This window comes from Platichthys flesus, chromosome 22 (genome assembly GCF_949316205.1).
Source record: "Platichthys flesus chromosome 22, fPlaFle2.1, whole genome shotgun sequence".
NCBI lineage: Eukaryota > Metazoa > Chordata > Actinopteri > Pleuronectiformes > Pleuronectidae > Platichthys > Platichthys flesus.
In genome coordinates, this window is record NC_084966.1 from 8,327,855 (window position 1) to 8,347,803 (window position 19,949).

General features: G+C 41.4%; 1 long non-coding RNA gene across 1 annotated transcript in view; it reads right to left on the reverse strand.

The window, feature by feature from the left end:
- LOC133933242 (uncharacterized) overlaps positions 1–19,949 on the reverse strand; it is a 96,595-nt gene that overhangs the window by 62,021 nt on the left and 14,625 nt on the right. Inside the window, exon 2 of the long non-coding RNA XR_009912040.1 lies at positions 11,546–11,658. This is a non-coding gene — a long non-coding RNA (uncharacterized LOC133933242). The remainder of the gene's footprint in view (positions 1–11,545; positions 11,659–19,949) is intronic.

Below are 19,949 nucleotides of genomic sequence, written 5' to 3' on the forward strand. Positions count from 1 at the left end.
GCAGGATTACAGACACAACACACCGGGGCCTTCATCATCATCACAGGTGACTTTAATCATGCTTCCCTCTCATCCACACTCCCAACCCTCTTCCAGTTTGTCAAATGTGCCACCCGTGAAAATAAGACTTTGGACCTGCTGTATGCAAATGTTAAGGATGCATACAGCTCCACTGCCCTGCCACCACTGGGCAGGTCAGACCACAACCTAGTCCTGCTAACCATTATACAAGGCTGTGGTTCAGCAGCACCCCGTCACAGTGAGGAAATAGTCTCCTGAGGCCATGGAAACAATGCGTGGAGCGCTGGAGGCCACACACTGGGATGCTCTGTATGAGCCACATGGTGAGGACATTGATGGCCTGACTGACTGTGTCTCTGAGTACATTGGGTTCTGCATAGACAACACCATCTCCACTAAAGAGGTCCGCTGCTACCCAAATAACAAGCCGTGGGTAACAATCGACCTGAAGGCCCTTCTCAACGAGAAGAAGAGGGCCTTTAGATCACGGGACAGAGCAGAACTCAAACGGGTACAAAGGGAGCTCAAGCGCAGCATCAGGGAGAGCAAGGAAAACTTTAGGAGAAAACTGGAGCACAAACTGGAGGACAACAACACCAGGACTCATCTACCTCTGTCAGAGCCACCACCACAGAACTGCACTAAACATACCTGTCTCCTTGCACTGTGTACCCTGTACAACACTCCGCTCCATATCCTGGAACACTTACTCCACATCATATGTGATATGTGTTCATATAAACCATATTGATAGTATGTATCATTTTATACAATAATATTGTCTTTTGCACACTCTGTCTACATATTCTTACACTCATAGTATATTATACTATATATTGTTTAGTCAAATACTTATATATATACCTCTAATATATATCATATCATATTATATCATACTCTTTGTATATTATTTGTATATATAAGTCTATATACACATATTTATACAGGTGTACGTATGTTATTATTATTATTATATTTGCTAGTATTATTATATATACTGTTGCTGCCATTATTACTATATACTGCTAATATATTGGTATAATTACTATCATATATGAATATATATTATGTTATATTATATACTATATATACTGTACTATTTTTATATATATACTGTCTAACAATAACATTACCAGCATATCATCAGTACTATTACCATCATCTTGCCACTGCACCTTACTACCTATTTATCTTGTGTTTCTGTTTTTATTTTTATTCTTTCTACCACAATATTATTTATTTTATTCTATTGTATTGTATTTTATTGTATTCAAATGTACCGGCTACTATGACGACTTAATTTCCCTTTGGGGAGTAATCTATCTATCTATCTATCTATCTATCTATCTATCTATCTATCTATCTATTAATAATAATCCCCATCCAGACTATTTTTCCTGGATATTAACACTGCCATTGTTTTCATTTAAAGCCAGAATCTAATGACATCATGCTGTACTATGGTTTTTTGTCTCCATCAACCAGTGGAGTGTAAGGTAAGCTTTGTTCATAATCATCAGACTTGAGATATCATGTTGAAAAGGCCCAAAAAATGATTTGTGAGGTCACAACCTGAAAACATAACGCCAAGTGTTTCACTTTAAACCGCTTCACGGTTGCAAATATTCTTAAATACTAATGCATATTAGAACTTTAGGCCATGACCTTTATTCCTTCTTGTTTTTCACTCAAATACTTTTTTTGCTTTATCTAGCAAAGAAAGAGAATAGCGACCGTGTGAAGAGAAGACGCAGCGGTTGGCCAGGAGGGATAAAAGGAAACATCATATAGCTCCAGCCAAGATAAGTGGACGGTAACTTTCCATAAGAGCACGCATTTAAAATACTTAGCAACTGGACATTCACAAAGGCAGTTAAACCACATGTGTATCTGAATAGAACATGTATTGTAAAATCAGATAAAAGGTACTTTTCTGCACTTCTCGGTCCTTTATAAAAGTTATAAATCACGGGTAATTCAAATGAATCAGCCTCTCTTTCCTGTAGATAATTGCCTTTGGGTGTTTCACTCTTTTCTTCTGATACACACTCGACCAATCACAAGTCGGTCTCGATTGTGTCAATCATGACGTATCACCTGGGTTCTTATAGCCCCAAATAATTCATCAAAACCAAACAAAGCAGTAGCCTGAAACGGCCTCAACTGACATGTTGACCTTTTGGTTTAGTTCATGTTCCATCGATTAACACAGTGGTGAGATTTATGAAGATCCAGATGCTTCGGCTTCACTTTTAAAGAGCTTATTGTGATCTTTATACACAGTCTATATACAAACACACATTATATGACTTTTCACGTAGGTTTACCGATGTAAACAGGAAGCAGATTTGTTCTACTCTACTATCGCTTGCTTGGTTAAAGAAAATACTACGAACGGAAAATAACAATAGTTAGGACCTGGGATTTCTTTTCTTGGATCGATTACAAGGTTGAAGTGTTCCTGACAATAGTGTTCACAAGTCGTGAGTTATAAGAACCAATCAGGAGGCAAATCTTGTGACTGCATCATCATCATCATCCGGAATTTATCGCAGCCTGCAGAGGCAAAACTGGTCTTGTGACATTTCAAAACTTCTGTTTTAGGCGCTTGAAAACTCCAGAGTCGTGTGAAAGGCAGACGTAAACGCAGAAACAGCGATAGTAGTGCGGATGTAGCCTCACCTCAAAGTCTGAATTTCCTTTTCTGGTTGAGTGATGACAAAAATAATTCTCCTGCATCTATAACCACACCTACATCTCCCGCTACTCAGGTTCTTGACTGATTCTGGCATCTTGAGTCATCACAGACCTCGGGGAACTAAAGAGAGGAGGCCAAGCAAACACTGCTGCATCCAGTCACTCAGAAACAGAGTCACACAGAAGTGACAAAATAAAACAAAATAGAGCTGTAATGCATGTCAGTCATTATGTAACTCAGTTTCAAGCCTTTCTGTTGGAGCCTTGACAACAGGCTCCTCCCGGTCTCACAGCCCGGGAGGAGCCCGCTACAGTCCAGGCTGCTGTCAGAGCAGCCAAGGGCACTTTATACATTCTGCATGCCGGCCCGGCGATAAGCAGGCGACCTGTTGGCTTCTCGGATTTGCGTCAGCTTCTCCGAAACCCTTTTAAAAGAATAAGCCCTACAGAAAATGGAAGAACACAGGGAAGGTCAGACGTCAGAAAATGGAAGAACATACTATATGACTGTACATGTAAACTGAAGCTTTTACATTATTTTACAATTGGTTAAGAAAGTGAAACACTTTTAAATGGCTTCCTCCCAGATGCTCACATCCTTTCACAGAGTTTCCTGGAAATCCATTAAATGTTTTTATCCATAATTCTGCTGAATGACAAACCAACCACTCAACAAACAGACAGGGCTGGAAAATAGGACTGAACACATAACACACAATGTACATTTTCAGAAATAACTTTGCCACTGAAATTCGAATTTACCTGTCGGGTGTTGCTGCTTCAGTCATTATTTGTATTAATTTATCAATAAATAGATTAAACAGTTTGTCAAAGGACAGGTAAATAGTGGCTTAACAAGTATTAAAAGTCGTCACCTGTTGCAGCCAATGCATTTTCAGTGGGGTTATCTGAAGGGCTTTTAACTCACTCCACCTCGGTTGCAGCCAAAAAATGTGAAAACTGAACATTAAATCTGCAGCTATAAAAAGGCACTCTGAAGGATTTCTATGACTGTTGCGGACGGCGAAGCTTCTGCAGAAATTGGCTCTTTTGCGCCTGAGCCCTCTGCATCGGTTGCCAGAGGGGGGGGCTTTTGTGAATCGACACTGGAGCGGATGGCCCGGGTCATGTGCCATTATTGTATTTTTTGTGTGAAATTGCTCCATCAATGAGGCCAGGTAGGTTTGGAGTGTCGAGGCTTTACTAAACGGGTTCCGGCAATTTCTGATATTCTGAGATTTTTTCTCCCTCTCCTCCTTGCCTTGAGTATGCTGATGAAAAACAGATGGTGCGAGTTTGATTGTGCGGCAGGAGGGTTGCCGGATGGAAATGTTAAACAGTCTGCGAGTGGCTGAGTGTGCATTTGAAAGAAGCATTGATTTCTTCTCCAAAAATATATTTAATGTGTACGCACAGGCTAATAGCGGCACTGTGCAGCCCTCTCCACACTGATGAGTTCAGGATGAAAACGCCTTGAGTTATTGTTGCTATTTCATAAAAAATTTCCCATCAATATATTGAAAAGAAACCAAGAATTAATCCATCCTGCAAACAACTGTTTCCTCCATAGCTAAAGTCCGATAAATTGTATTCATTTTTCCCATAGTGCTCCACTGTTGTCCATTAAAAACACATCAATGCGCCACTATGCTGCTGCTGTAAATACTCACAAGCACCAAGAAATGCGTATTCATTCACAGCTTTAAATAGTCTCATCTTAAATTTGGGGGCTTTATGTGAAATATTACAGTACCCAGCAGTTTGGGGTTTTATTCTGAATAATATTTTTTTCTGATTATGATGTTTAAAATAACGTTTTACAGCGCCTAGTCTGATTATGACTCTCGGAAACAGTTTGTAACCATCGTATGTCGACGTCCTCAGATTCTATGAAAAATCCAACAGGACAATATGAGAACATGACTTCATAATGCAACAAAGGTCAGAACACTCCACGTCTTGATTTAATTATAGCTCACTCCGAGTATGAACTGCTTCAGGTCAACGTAATCAGAAAACGCTGTTTACATTGCACCGCCTTATTCACATTACCTTCATGTGGTCTCCATGGAAATGTATCTTTTTAATTTTGACATTAAGTAAAGGTTAAAAACACCAATGTTAATCTTAAGGTACAAAACCACTTAAACACAACAAATATATGCATTCTTGTCACAAAAATGAGGAATATAAGGGAAACGTGCAACAGATGTGTCGTGTGCAGAACACAAAACGCCGTCGATGAGTGTGTGACGGGTGACTGCCTCAAATAATCGTTTAATCAATCACCGAGAATAGAGACTTCAATTGTGAGGCGGAATGTGATCAGTGGAAGTGGCTCTGTGTGGCTGAACTAAATCACAGTGGTACACAGTGTCAATGTGAACATGCGGATGTGTAGCAAGTATAATCTGTACTGTGTTAATCCTTTATCCGTTTTCAAGGAGTATTAATAGTAATATTTGGTAAAAAAATACGCAGAAAAAAGTCAAATATGAAATTTCATGGTAATCCATCCAGACAGCAGTCAAGGTATATCTCTTCAGAGAAAGGTTGACCTTGTGATGGCACTACTGGGAAAGCCAAAGTTTATCCATCTCATTAAACTGTTGAATCCGATGTCACTCCATTCTAAACTGAACCAGACGGGTTCAAAATACACGTCAGCTCAGGATCACCACCAGAAATGAAACTGAGGCTTTTATTTTCAGATTCATCTACTTCTACTATAACAAATCTCCTTGATTCAGATCTATGCCCATGCACTGGACGTATCATGAAGAAAGAGGCATCCACTGTTCCTTTGATAAATGACAACAGCATTTACAGTTCTTTAGACCCCACGGTGCTTTTGAAATCCTCTTGCGGACGCCCTTATACCCCCAGACTGATGACTCCAATTTTCTTATTTCACAACCATTCAACAACTCACGCACACACACACACACACACACACAGACACACACTAGATGACTTAATCATGCACACGTCTATGGGCAATGCTCTGAACGACACTGGGGCAGATGTGTGGAATTGTTGTTTTGCCAACAGGTCTCCCAGGTAAATAACGGATCAACCCTGTCGTTGGTCTGTCCAGATTCTATGGTAACGTCTATTATCCGCGTGTCATCGGGTCAAACTCCTGTTGTCGGGATCAAACCTATCTCTGAAGTTTGAGTAGTTTTTCAATGCTAGTTAAGCATGTTACCAAAAAGGTTCACAGGTCTTTGCACAAGTGAGTATGAATAATGAACTAATGTAAAATATAAATTATTTTCAATGGTCTGCAGGCAAAGTTTTTTTTGTCTTTTCGTGGAAGCTTGTCAAGGAGCCGTTATTAAAATAAAAAAACTAAGCTGAATAGAAAGTACAGCTGAAGTTGAGTTCAGAATTTTTTAAAAGAATGATTTACCTTTCATGAGGAAATCCAAACAACCTTGGGGTCAGGCAAATTGAAATTGTAGTCATTCCATTCAAGTGGAACAAATATAATTCTTCAACTGTAGAACCGTACACTTGAGTAAAATGGAATGTTCGGTTACTTCCACGGCATTGTTTTCACAAGAAAGGAAAAATAATTACTAGGGCTATGAAATTATTACAATTTTTAATCAAATTAATCAAAGTTTCCTATGGATTATTCATGATTAATCACATTACAGATTTCTCTGTATATTTTTGTGAAAACAAACAATTTATGACAAAAGACGTATATATATTTAACATGTTTTCTTTTAATAATTATAAATACACAAAACAATGATGCTGCAACTCAGCAGTTCTTTAGCAGTCCTCTTTGCTATTCCATATGGAACATTAATATAATCTTCATCCTAAACAGAATTCAGGCTTCTTAGCCATTGTATGGTTGAATAAAACTTTTTTATTTTATTTTTAAATCAAACAGAAATTATTTGAGCTTCCTAGCCATTCTTTTTAAAGGATGGTTGAATTTTTTTATATTTTTTTGTCCAACAACCATTAACACACAATCTAATGCCTCTAAAGGTCCTCTTAGCTAGTCGTTCTTTAGCCAGTTGGTGAGGCAAACTAACTTGTCCACATTCTCTGACAGTAAAGCTGACTGCTTCTTTTGCCCAATGTGTCCTGCGAGTGAAGCTGGTTTGGCGCATTGCACTTGAACGCCCCTCGCCTCTCAGGTTCATCAGAATTATCCATGTTGTTTGATTGAATGGCAGCTGCCGTCTGACTGCATTAGAGCGGCCACTAGTGCAGAGTGGGCGAAATTGTGGGTATATTGGAAGGTCCTTGTGCGCATGCGTTAAAAAATTTTTTTTTTATTTTTCACAGCTCTAATAATTACTTTTCCACAGAAGATAGGCCTCAGTCCAAATCTCGACCAGAGCCAGAGGCAGAAAGAAAACTTTCATAGTTATTTACCAAAAGTTAAAAGGAGTTGTGCATTTTTAATTGCATATTTATTCATTTAATATTCACAGATGGATACAAAAGTAAGAATTCATGGTAGAATGCGGTTACCTTCACGTTTTTGGAAGATCTGGCATGATAGGAAAATTAGCTTGGAAATATATGAATTGAATAAGAATGTGTAGGAATTTGAATGTAACGAAAAAAGTGTGGATTAAATTAAAATTATTTCAACTTTTTCACGAAACTATCCATAAGCTACATTTCTCTCCATGCTATCCCTTTTCTGGACGCAGTATACGATTTTAAAACATTCTGTTTGGTTCAAACATTTACTCAATAAGACTTTGTGGTCAGTCCAGGTAGGAAACACACTCAGTAGTTTAGTTTCACAAGAAAACTTCAAATATACATGCGAGTAATGAAAGATTGTCCTCAGCCCCACTCAACCTAGCAACGTATTTACATAGTGCAACCTCATATGACCTTTCCGAATAAATCCGCTATCTGAAACTGGCTGTAAATCAAGGATTTTACTGAAAAGACTGCAACATCTTTTTATTACATTTCCCCCAATTACAGAGCCGGTTGAGGGCACGCAAAGAAGACAAGACAGTAATGATCAAACACTCAACTTCCCGCGCCCTTTCAGCTCCACTGTCCAATGCAACATGGCTCAAAGCCGCAAAAAGCTCCAAAAAGCTTAAAGTCTAGACTCAAAAGCAAAAGGTCATTTGCCTGGTCAAGGAGATCAGGCACAAACATTTTTTTTACATAAAAACTCTGGTTTAAGCAACTTTCGTGGCTTTATAAAACTTACAGCTGAAGGTCTCATTTAAATAACAAAAAACGGAAAGAGAGGAGAATCAGTCGTTCATCTACTTCATGTCTGTAGTGCACCATCATGTTTTCGGACTGAAACTGAAGCTACACAGTTGTTGAACCATTGAGAAAACATACATAAGTACACTGAAAAATAAGGGAATCCTAGTTGTGGTTGTAATTGCTACACTGTGGTTTTTGTCTCCATCAACCAGTGGAGTGTAAATTAAGTTGTTTTTCATTATCATCCCCTCAAGGCAGACTTGAGATATCATGTTGAAATGGCCCACAACATGATTTGTGAGGTCAAAACCTGAAAATATAATGCCAAGTGTTTCATGTTTACCACTTTACGGTTGCAAATATTCTTAAATAATAATGTATGTTAGAATTTTAGGCCATAAGCTATTTTTTTCTTGTTTTTCACTCAAATTCTTATTTTTTGGGAGATTTTTTATATAGATTTAGGGATTTGCTCGCTAGCAACCAAGCAAAAGTAGAAAGAAAAGTAAAAGCACAGCGACCGTGTGAAGACAAGACGCAGCGGTTGGCTAGGAGGGACAAAAAGGAAATTCACCTAGCTCCAGCCAAGATATCAGGTCGGTAATTTTCCTTAAGAGCACGTAATTAATATACTTAGCAGCTGAACATTCACAAAGGCAGCTAAACCACATGCGTATCTGAATAGAACATGCATTATAAAATCAGAGAAAAGGGACTGTTCTAAACTTATTGGTCATTTTTTAAAGTTATAAATCACGGGTAATTCGAATGAATCACCGTCTCTTTCCTGTAGATAATTGCCTTTGGGTGTTTCAATCTACAGCCAAGCAGTATTTGTTTTTTTTAATTATTTATTCATATAACAAATTATTATTCTTTACACTTCCCCTCAAAAACTCTTGATTTTCTTCTGGCCGGCCAAATCCGGAAGTCCAAGGTGAGCAGCGGTGGAAATTTTCTGTAATGAATTAACCATTTCATGCCCCCTCTCAACATCACCATTAAGCAATTTACTGTTTGACTCAGCGCGGGGGATATATGCCGCATTGCCTTGAGAAACGGGTTTCGAAGCTTTCATAGTCTTGATGTGTTTTTGCAATGTGAAAAAAATCTTTGTTTTAAAACCAGAGTAGAAACATAAAAAGCCCGGAACAGTAAACAAAACAATTCCACTGATCTATAAAGAAATATTCTGACATTATTTCTCAACTACTAAAGCCTAAACTCTTTTGTCCCCTTCAGGATCCTGTAGATCATCACCCTGGTTTTCCAGTGATCTGATTGGTCAGTAGGTCACTGACAGGTTTTCATCCCTTACTTTACCTTACTAGTGGTTCAGCATTAGTTATCATTGTGATTTCCCCCTGCTAGAGTTAAACTACCTGAGCCCGGATAAGCGGTGGAAAATGCTTCAATGGATTGGTTTGCCTTAAATTCCCTTTTTGGGAGGTTTTAGAATATCAAATAAAAACTACCATTTAGAATGTGGAGAGAAACTAATGCTTCCCAAAAATGTACTGCATCAATCAAAGCTACCTACTGTGGACCTGTGCTGCAAACAGGGCTTAAAGTGAATCAACTTTTCGAGGCAACGATTTCTTCTTAGAGTTCACCTCTGTGACGGGAACATTTCTTTGTGCCATTCTTCGCTTTCAAGTGCTACAAGACGGCACAAAACGACCAAAGTAGAGGTAAGAAAAACAGCAATAACAGCAGCCAAACACTGCTATCCATCTCCATTTACTGCTCAGGCTCCTCTCTCTCGGAGACGGAGTACCCTGCCTCGCTTTTCAGCAAAGCTCAGCTTCCACTTTTCTTTTTTCCCCCCCCTTCAACTTTTCCTATTGGCTGCGAAAGATTTGATTTTTATGCTTGGAGACGGGGGGGGGGGGGGGGGGCTGCCACAGAGGTACACACTGCACATCTGGGCAGATCATGAAAATGAGGACATTTCCACCGTGACATGAGAGGGAGATGAAGAAGCCTGCAGAAGCCCCGAAGAAATATGCATGTGAGACACACGTGTGTGATTAAACAGATTAACCATTAGTGACAGGACGGTCTTCCATATCCGACGGATCTTGCCGTCAAGGCCTTTCCCCTCACATTTGCTGCTTTCGTCTACAGATGCAGGCGGAGAAGGATTCCGTTTGACGGCACCCTGGACGGCACGTTAACTCCCACTGGTGGATTATTATAAGGCCTCCCGACTGTTAGTTAACATGTTGCTGAGGGTTTCATGCCGTTATGGTGAATTCCCACAGCGGGCGGCCCTCGAGGGCTGAATAACACAGGCGGACCGAACTGTCCAAACTGTTACTGCGTTTGATTGAACGTCTCTGACAGATCTTGGGCCGAATGTGCGTCGGTTCCTGTTACGGCCTTGTTGTTTACAAGTGGACGGGTTCATGCACCTACAACAAATATCTCAGATCCCTAAAGCTACATTAGTATCCGGGAGGCAGTGTGAACACTATCCTCTGACGGCCTCTGACCCAATACAGCCTCATAATTAACTTAAAGTATCTCTACTCTTCTCAGTGTTTCCCATGCATTGATGTATTTGTAGCGGCCTGCCTCAATGTCAAAACCCACCAGCACATATTGATTTTCTTTTCTCTTTTTATTACTTCAAATGAGTAAAATTGTATTTCCTTGTAGAGCTGTGTACAGGACATCAAGTCGCTCCTCCTGCTGAACTCTCTCTCTCTCTCTAACACAAACACACACACAGACTCGTCCGTCATAGTCTGAACTAAATCAACAATGCGTTTGTTCTCTGCAAACTGCAGCGATGTACTTGTTTGTTTGCATGTAGAGCGGGGAGGGGAGATTGGTCACAAGTGCCTGTGTACTTGGGAGCTTGAGTCCATTTAACGTGTGGTACAACTGCTTCAGTGTGGAGTTTGTAAGCTGTTGCCATTCACCAGACAGGGAGAGTTTACTGACAGCAGCCATTTGGTTGCATAAAGGGAGGCGCAGGATGCAGGGCTCTTAGAGACTGAGCCACTCAGGCGACTGAAAGGGGGCTTTGCTGCACAGATTGTTTTAAATCTCACAACGCCAATACCTTCAGTTACATGTTTGAAATGGAGTTAAATACAAACAACTCAAGCTGGAATAAAACTGGAATAAAAGTCCTGCTTTAATACTTCATCAGGCACTTATTACAAGCAACATCGCCCCCTGCAGGAATTTGAAACGAGCATCACCAGAGACACTTTCCCCATCTATATTCTGAATAAAAGACTCAATTAACTACTCATAGAAGAAACATATCGACTCAAGCTGAGAGGTCGGATGTTTTTCTGACTTATTAAACACAAAAAAGAAAATCATCTTTGCATTCAGCCGCTCACCCAGCAGTGATAAGAGTTTGATACGAGGCATTCGCCGGCTCTCACACCGAGAACCTCCAGGCTCTTCGTGACTGCACACATGACGTGAGATTTTCCGCTAAAGGTGAAACAAGGTCGACTAAAGAGAGACAATGTCCCATGATCACGTGCGACATTTGCATTGTTTGTTTACATCACTACCCCCTGGCGCCCCTCCCCTCCTGGCGTCCGTGTCCCGGAGTGATTAATGGTTGCTCATTGTGCCACGCACTCACCTGCACTCAGCTGTGATTGATGGCTCTGTGAGCCCGACAGATGGACGGATGTGTCACGGCAGAGCGGCCTGGCAGGGAATCGACACCTCGGCCCTGTCGCTTTCTGGAGGAAGCTGCGGCCGAGAAAGAAGAGAAGGCAGGAGAATCAGAGTCGTTTTCAAAGCGCTAATGGCTCAGATGTTGTTTTTTTGTTGTTCGCTGGTCAGAGAAAGCAACTGGTTGACATTTGTTGGGGGTGGAATATCCGGAAGAAAACATGAAATGAAAGTGACAGGTGACCAAGTTAATGTGCCCCCCTGAGGGAATGTTTTCCCCAGGAAGCTCTTTGATAGGGAAAACAGTGCCTTGCCCAATCCTGGTGGCTCAGTTGGACACAGTGCAAGGCTGCACGAGTGCGACAGCCGAGCTCTGCTACTTTGCTTTACTGGGTTTGGACCAGCACAGTCGGGAAGATGAAAGATGATGAAACGGTCAGATAAACATTCCATGCGTAGCAGGTGGTCAGAGAAACAACTCAGAGAAATCTGAAAAGAGGCAGTAAACTTGGTTCTGTGCATCAGCTCGGCAGGTTGTTGTTGTTTTCAGGATGTTGCGTGCAGATGATGGTGTCAGGGGAAATCGTGCAAACAGCCCCCCAAAAGTGAAGCCAAATGCTCTTCATCGCCCCCTGGCAGCTGGCTGCACTACAGATCATAAACCCTGCCTCCTCCATGGTGGTAGATTAGGTAGTTCTCATCACACTGGTGTTTGTTGAAGTGCTAATCTTCCCAGTAAATTGGTTTTATTTAGTTATTTGATGCTAGAAAAGCAGCTCCATCTAAATGATGTCAAAAGCGCAAAATGGCAAGTGTTAAGTCCATCTTTATATCCAGCCTAGGGTAAATACCAAAAGCATTTTAGAGAAAAATACACAAACGGTTATATCATTATCTTTTATCTGATTCCTGTCCATGTTCTACCTCATTAAATGTATTTTTTTTATAATTGTCATGCAAAGAGTGAAAGAAATAAAGGTTAGTGTGATAAGAGCACGCCAGCGTCTCAAGGATTTAATAGATCTGCGGAGATTGTGAGAATGTCTTACAGCAAATACATGTTTACGACCTGTGTGGGTGTTAATGCAGCAATTATACAGCAAAACACGGCTGAACATAGTTATTTTATAATCACATTTTTATCCAGTTTTGTTTACCATTTTACATTCCATGCATAAGGGGTTCACGGTTCAATGCCACCTACCCACCACCATCACTTTTCCATTTAAAATGAAATTTTCTACATAGCATCTTTAATCACAAAGCCTTCTCTGAAGGACAACGTGGAACATTAGCTCTGTCTCCTTACTTCCATTCATCATTCCATCTATTTGTGAAACAAGTCTTATTCGGTTGTGCCAGGCAGCTTTTCTCTCTACTGCCCATCCGAACCACTGAAGCTCACTGTGCTGCGTTTGAAAGACGAAGCGGCAGCAGCAGAGAGATTCTGAATTCTCGGTGGGTGCAGCTGAAGCGGTTGGTTTTGCCGTAGCAGTGGCAGACAGCGCCATAAATCATACGTCTACTAATGGCAGCTCCAAATGAGCCCTCTCATCAGACAAGACAAGTGCCGTGCTTTGTGTGCTACTTCAGGCTCTACTGTAACATCTGTGCACTCGCACACTACTGCGCATGTGATGTGTGTCGCCCTTGTATTCATTAAGGAATTGACTGCCGGAGCCCTAACACTTCAATTTCGTGTAATTTAGAGCGTAGCTGAAAAGCAGGGCTGTGAAAAACAATCAAGAGCAGAGTATTCTCCCTGTGAACCGGCGGGTGTTTGTCATTTCCGTCTGCCGAAAACACCCGAAATAGAAAAAGCTTTCCTTTTCATTGACGTGAGGAATAAGCAAATTTTAATTACATTCAAATGAAGAACTTGTCAGTGTCGTCTGTTTGCTTTGGCTATGTCAAGATAAGGGGGGATTTTAATTTCAGAAAACACATGTTCTTTCTCCCAAAAACATAATTATACCCTTACATTTCTAAAGCACAAACATAATCCTGCTTTCTTAAACGATCTTTGTAAATTATCGATGTGTTGAGACAAAACCCTGAAAATTTACCCGATGGAAATATAAAAAATAAAAACAGTGACATTTAAAGTGACCAGTCGGAGGAGGGGTGAGGGTTTTCTAGTGCCCACATGCCAAAATGAGGATTATCCAGCGAGTGCTACGACACCCAGCTCCCAGACCATAAATTAAAAGTCCTACTCCACAGGACCACGACACAATTGTGCCGTCCCCCTCCAGAAAGGGTCAGTGTCTACCCCCCCAAAAAACACATTGAATGTTGGGCTTTTGTTCCATTTGGCAAGCGTATAATGGGGGTTTGAGAGGGGCTACGCTGGTGCTGTACAGAGATAGGAACTGAATGGAGGGGAATGTAATTACTATACCTGTCTATGCGACAATGGCTAACCACCTCTGTCGCCCCTCACTCCACTTGAAGAAACCAGACGGCAAGTGCTGTATGATTGTGGGGAGCACAAAAGCCGCCCTTGCTGCGACTCCCGAATCAGTGTCTCACAGTAGTACTCCAACTGGGGGGGGAGGGGGGTATATGTCTCAGTCATCTTTAAAAAGTAGATGTGTGTATTTGGACGTGAGCAGTTTGCCTTTCAGCACCGGAAGACTGGTGCTTTCTTCTTTGTAGCACTTCTACATTCTCTGTTCTTTCTTTTTGTTTCCTATAAATGTGTTTTCATCGATAGCTCTGGTATTTCGCAACTCTCAGAAGTCATTTTAAGCTCGCTCCACATCGCTGTGAACGAGGGCCAGACGTCACTGACGTTGAGTTTAAATAAAGCTCTTTTATTTTTGCACGAAACATAACTTTTAAGATGACGCGTAACAAAAGGCATTATCGCAAATATAAACAATGCAGGCGCGCGGACATAAAAATAACAGGGCGATAAAAAAATCACCACCACTTAAGCGCAGGGAGGAATAAATAACATGTCCCGGGGAGGCAGCTTGGAGAAATCGTCTTGTGAATTTCTGTCGTATAAATTCCGTATCAGCTTGTTCCAGGTCTTTATTGGAGCCAATATTCAGCATATATAAAATTACAGCTTCTCATTTGTGGAGGATATATGCAGGGGAGATACAGACGTATTATTTTATCGCACTGGTCCAGATAATTGAAGTCTCCTGAATGATGTCAGGTCACATCCTCTGGTCTTGTCGAGGGTGAAAGAACTGCTTCTACACAGACCTAACAAGTAGATGATTGCGTTTTTTGTTCTGGGTTAACCATCATTTTACATGTCAAAATGTGAGGAACGTTTTGTATGTTTGTAAAGATACGAAGAGACTGAAACTAAATCCAAAGTAATGGCTCCAAAAACAACATCTGTCAAATGGTACACGTTATTTTGAACGTTGATGCAAAGAAATATATCTATGAAAGAATAAAACAGGCCGTGTGTTTCTCCACCAGAACACCAATCACTTGCTCAGCTGCCATAGTGACAAAGCTTGCGTGTGTGTGTGTGTGTGTTCACACTGATTATGATTACATTTACGTTGTGCAATGTTTTGTTCGGGCTGAACGGAGCCCAAAGACAGGAAGCGAAACAGACACAAGACACGCAGGGAAAGAAACTACAGAGTAAAACAGGAAAATGATCAGCTCAAACAGAGAGATCCTAGTTTAGGGAAAGATTTAATCAGGGAGATCACATTTCTTGACATGAAAAAAATATGGAGATGGTTGCATTAACATGAAATAATTAATTTCAGGTTAACTGAGCTTTTTCAATGTACATGTGAAAATATAATATATATTTTTTCCTTTTCCTTTTGGATCGGACATATCCACATTTGGTTTGAAGTTGTTTTTATGAATAAAAAAGATTCTGTATCCACACACTTTGAAAATAAAATATAAAAAACTTATTTTAGATGTCTTTGTGACTTTATTTTTTCATTTCCCTAAGACTAAGGCCTAGTGTTCCGTGAAAGTACAAAGTAAAGTTATGTGAGTTTAAATATTGTCTGTGTATAGAGTAGAGTCTGGGTTCGGTTTTATCACTTCCTTATACAATAAAAAAAATTAAATCAAGCTCTGTTTTATTTCAATACAGTCTCAATCTTTCTGCTTTTGTTGAGTATATTCAATAATAAGGAGCCCCCCCTAAAGATCATGACAACTCACTGCAGTATATTATTATCTTAATATCGTATCACAGATGCCTATATTCCCCATTAAAATATACATTAGCATCAGTTACATCCTCGTTATATGATCCTTGATGAGAGCAAGCTGCTCATCGGGTCCCTGCAGCTCGTTGGAAATGTCGTCATTGCTCCTTCAGTGTATCGTGTTGCATGAGCCTCGCGATTACAGAGGCAATACACTGTCAATGCACGATGATGTCACTTTGTGATTAACTGAAGTTGATAAGGAGGACGAGGGAGAGGAGAGCGTGGGTGGCGATGAAGGCACTGGGATGATGTAATGTAATCCCGAAAACAGGATCACGTTCTGGGCATGACTCCCCCTCTTTTGGTGTTTGCTATCCACCGCTGTGATCAAACTTCAGATTGGTTTACAAGTGATTAACCAATAGACGGAAATCTAAAACCAAAGCAATGGCAAGCGCGAAACTGTCGTGGCCTTCAAAGTTCAGGTACCTGGACGTTTCACGACATTGACAACGATCACAGATTGCCGGGGGCCGACTGCTGGCGAATGCAGTCAAGCACTTGAGGTTTTTCTTTTTCGTTTTATACGGTTAAATTATGTTTCATTTACTTGTCATGTCTTTAGCTTAAACAATTAATGTATTCAGGGATAATAAAAGAGACTTGGTGGCTGTTAAATGGATTAATTTGTGACATTTCAATAAGCTCTTATCCTTCAGCCTCGCAGTGACTGCAGCACTTCAGAATCAAATCTATTTTATCGCAGTTTTGACTCATGACAGGAGTGATTTCTTGATGCAATGGGCAAAGAATGGCACAGCAGTATTTATTCAAATACAGATTTCACAAACCTGATTTAATGGAATAAACATATGGAATCTCAGCACAGAGAGACGTGCACAGCGCCCAGCAGCAGGAGGACAAGGTTAGAGACACGCTGGTCAACGTAGAGAAGCATTTAGTGGCTGAAGGAGTTTGTTGAGACAAAAACAATCATCAAAGTAACTGCTTCCCAAAAGTAAAGCCAAAGCTTCACAATCGCCCCCTGGTGGATGCAGTACAGTTCATAAACCCATATTAGTAGATGGGATTAAAAAGTACAGTTCTTAATTAATGCTCTTAAAACAGGGTGAAACACACGATTGACAGCTGAGAGTGACTCCTGATTGTTTGCATGTATCACCGGGAACTGGATCGCTACTGCACAGACTCCAGATGACATCACTGGCACAGGTAAAAAATTTATGAAAGACTAAGAACAAAATGAGCAAGAGGTGCTTTGCCTTTGTGAAGGCCGGTCCCCACATTAGCTCCCACAGCCTGGATAATATCACATTCACCGGGGTACAAGGTCTGTGATAAGATCCACAGACGACAATAGAAATAGGATTAAGTCATCCATAAAGTAGATGTCATTTACCACTGTTTTTGCAGGTTTCTGGAGCCAGAAGATCCAATATTAGGAGACAGAGTGGCGTCCTGGGAGAAGATGAAGGATAAGCGAGAGAGAAAAACACTCCAGCAGAGCTTGATAGATTGATTCTGAATCAAAACATGAGACAAAAATAGCACAAGCACTCATGTTTAATAGCTAATCTGCCTAAATGAGCTTTTCAGGCTGGTCTTGCTGATACAACTTGAAATGTAAGAGTCCACAAAGATTACCGTGCTTGACTTGATTACAGTTCTCCAAATCTGCAGACAGAACAGACACTATTCAGGTTCTAACAAACAAATCCAACTTTGAGAACTTATCATCCAAAGAGAAATTGCTGACTCTATATGTGATAGGGACATTGTGCCGTTTCGAGCACCATCCAGCTCTCTTTGTGTTTAGATGTCAGGGTCCTTGCAGCCGCCGGGGATTCGGCGTCCCGCTCAAGAACTCTTAAGCTGGGTGGACACTTTCCGAAACAGGGACTTCTGTCCAACGCTCTTTTTTTCAGAGTCAGGAATCTGTTTACCCACTGGGACGCGCACTGCCACTCCACAGTGTTCTGCCGCTCTTGCAACTGTGAGAAGTGTCGAGCGAGACGGCCTTTCTTTTTAAACTCTGGCCTTCCTCGCGTCCGGGTGACGGCTGCTGAGTCGGCACACGTGCGCCCGCGCTCCCGAGCACAATCTTACCCACGGCGGCGGGCGCTGACAATGCACAGGCACGGGGGACAATCTGAGGATCGCCGGGACTCTTTGTGATTGGCAAAGAAAGATATCAAGTGGACGGACCACGGCAAAAGCAATTTTCCGGAGCCGAGGGGGGATATATTGAGGTCAAGTGAACTTCATTTTTCCTCCACATTCACTTTACATGAAGTCTGCTCTCTAACATATTCATTATGTCTGAACAGCAACCCCATAACAGCTCAGAGCCCAATCCTGAATACTGATTTCCTGAGCCCTCATGATGTATTCATGCACAGTTACATTACATGCAGAGGGGGTGGTCTCAGCAGGGAGGGGATGTTCAAATGCTAGACCTCTTCTTTGGACTAAAAATGCGGATGACAGGCAGATGCACCTATTTTCGATTTGGTGCCTGCCCTTTGTGAGCAACATTAACAAAATCTGAAATGTCTTAATGTCCCATGCCGATGGAGGTGGTGGGCGAAGTGTTTGATTCCACAAAACACTTTTGGAATTTCACGGATAAACAGCGTTGCAGCCAAATCCGATAGCAGTCAAGTAAATGGTGACTTCTTCAAATGCAAAAAAAACACTGTAATAATAATAAATAATAATACATTTTATTTCTCACCAGTTACTTCAATTGTATTTGATTTGGCTGCAACGCATTTACCCCTGAAGCTCCAAAAGTGTTTTGTGGACTCACACACGTTCAACCACCCCTCCATCGGCATATTAGTGAGTAGATAATAGGTACATTTTCCTTTTTTGGGTGAACTATCCCTTTAAGAATGCAGACAGAGTTGAGCATGTCCTCCCTAACGCCCTGGGATAACCTACAGGAGCAGTTACACCTCCCACGATGCTCCAGGGTTCTGAGGCCAGTCTTCACTCGCCACTGCTCAATTGCTGCAGGTCAAGTTTCAGAGAGAAAGCTGCGACCAGCATCACTACGAACAAAGTCAAAGAAGAGGCGACAGAGAGAAATCCAAAACCAAAAGGGTGAGGACTCAATTTCACAAGTTTTCCTTGAAGAGCCCTCACACGCTCCACGGCCGAGACAGAGTGGCAGAAAGAGAGCGCGAGGTAAAATGTCCTCGGCTGCATGATTTCACACTTTAATGTCTGCCTGTGATTCTGCACAAGGCGTCTCTCTCTCTGGGTTTATTTACCCGGGTCCTTTCTGCCTCGGCTGCGTTGACCATCAGATCAGCCATCCTTTGCTTCACAGTTTATGAACTTCAGAGCGGCGCGGCCAGGGGCGAGCAGATGATGGACTGCGGCGGCGTTAGAGAGAGAGACAGCAGAAGGAGCCAAGGCTCAGCCGCTCCTAGCTGTTTAATTCCAAATGAGGGGGATGACAAGGCGAGTGGAAAGTAAGTGGGGACTGATGTTAAGTAAATAAATCACAGCAGCGGTATACTAAAGGCACAAGGGCCTGTGCTATGTGAGAGGTAAATAGGAGTTTTCAGATCAATACGTATACACAAACAAGCTAAGGGCGAGCTTGTTTGTGTTCTTGCTGCACTTTGGCAACTAACCTCTGAGAATAGCTATTCATAAGAAAGGAGTCGAGTGCCTTTTTAGCTGACACCTAGATGAGTAGATCGCTGCCACTCTCAAAATGTCAACTATTCCCTTTAAGGCCACTCGCTGAATAGATAAAAAAAGCCTTCCTCTTTAATTTGTCTCTGCCCGGTACAAGCGTACATGTATTATCTCTGTTTTGTTCTACCGCGGTGTTTCCACCTTAATTTGTCATTCCCCGAAAAAGATGAAATTCCATGTTCCAGCAGCAACAAAAGCAAATCATCTCTGCACCTGTCCAATTTCTTTCAACAAACATGACGTGATGCATGGGAGATACTTAAAATCCCTGCACCTCCACACTTCTTTAATAACCAGGGACAAAGTGATCGGCACCTGCACAGCAAAGATCTGAAACTGAATTAGTTTCCCCTCCTTTATTTTAGTCTGAATAAATTTACTTTGTCATGTGATCTGAGGATCTGCTAATTCCAGTCGCACAATTGGATGCGAGGGGCTGTTGCACGCATCTGTAACAGTCGGTGTCCGCCAGAGGAATTTAATGAG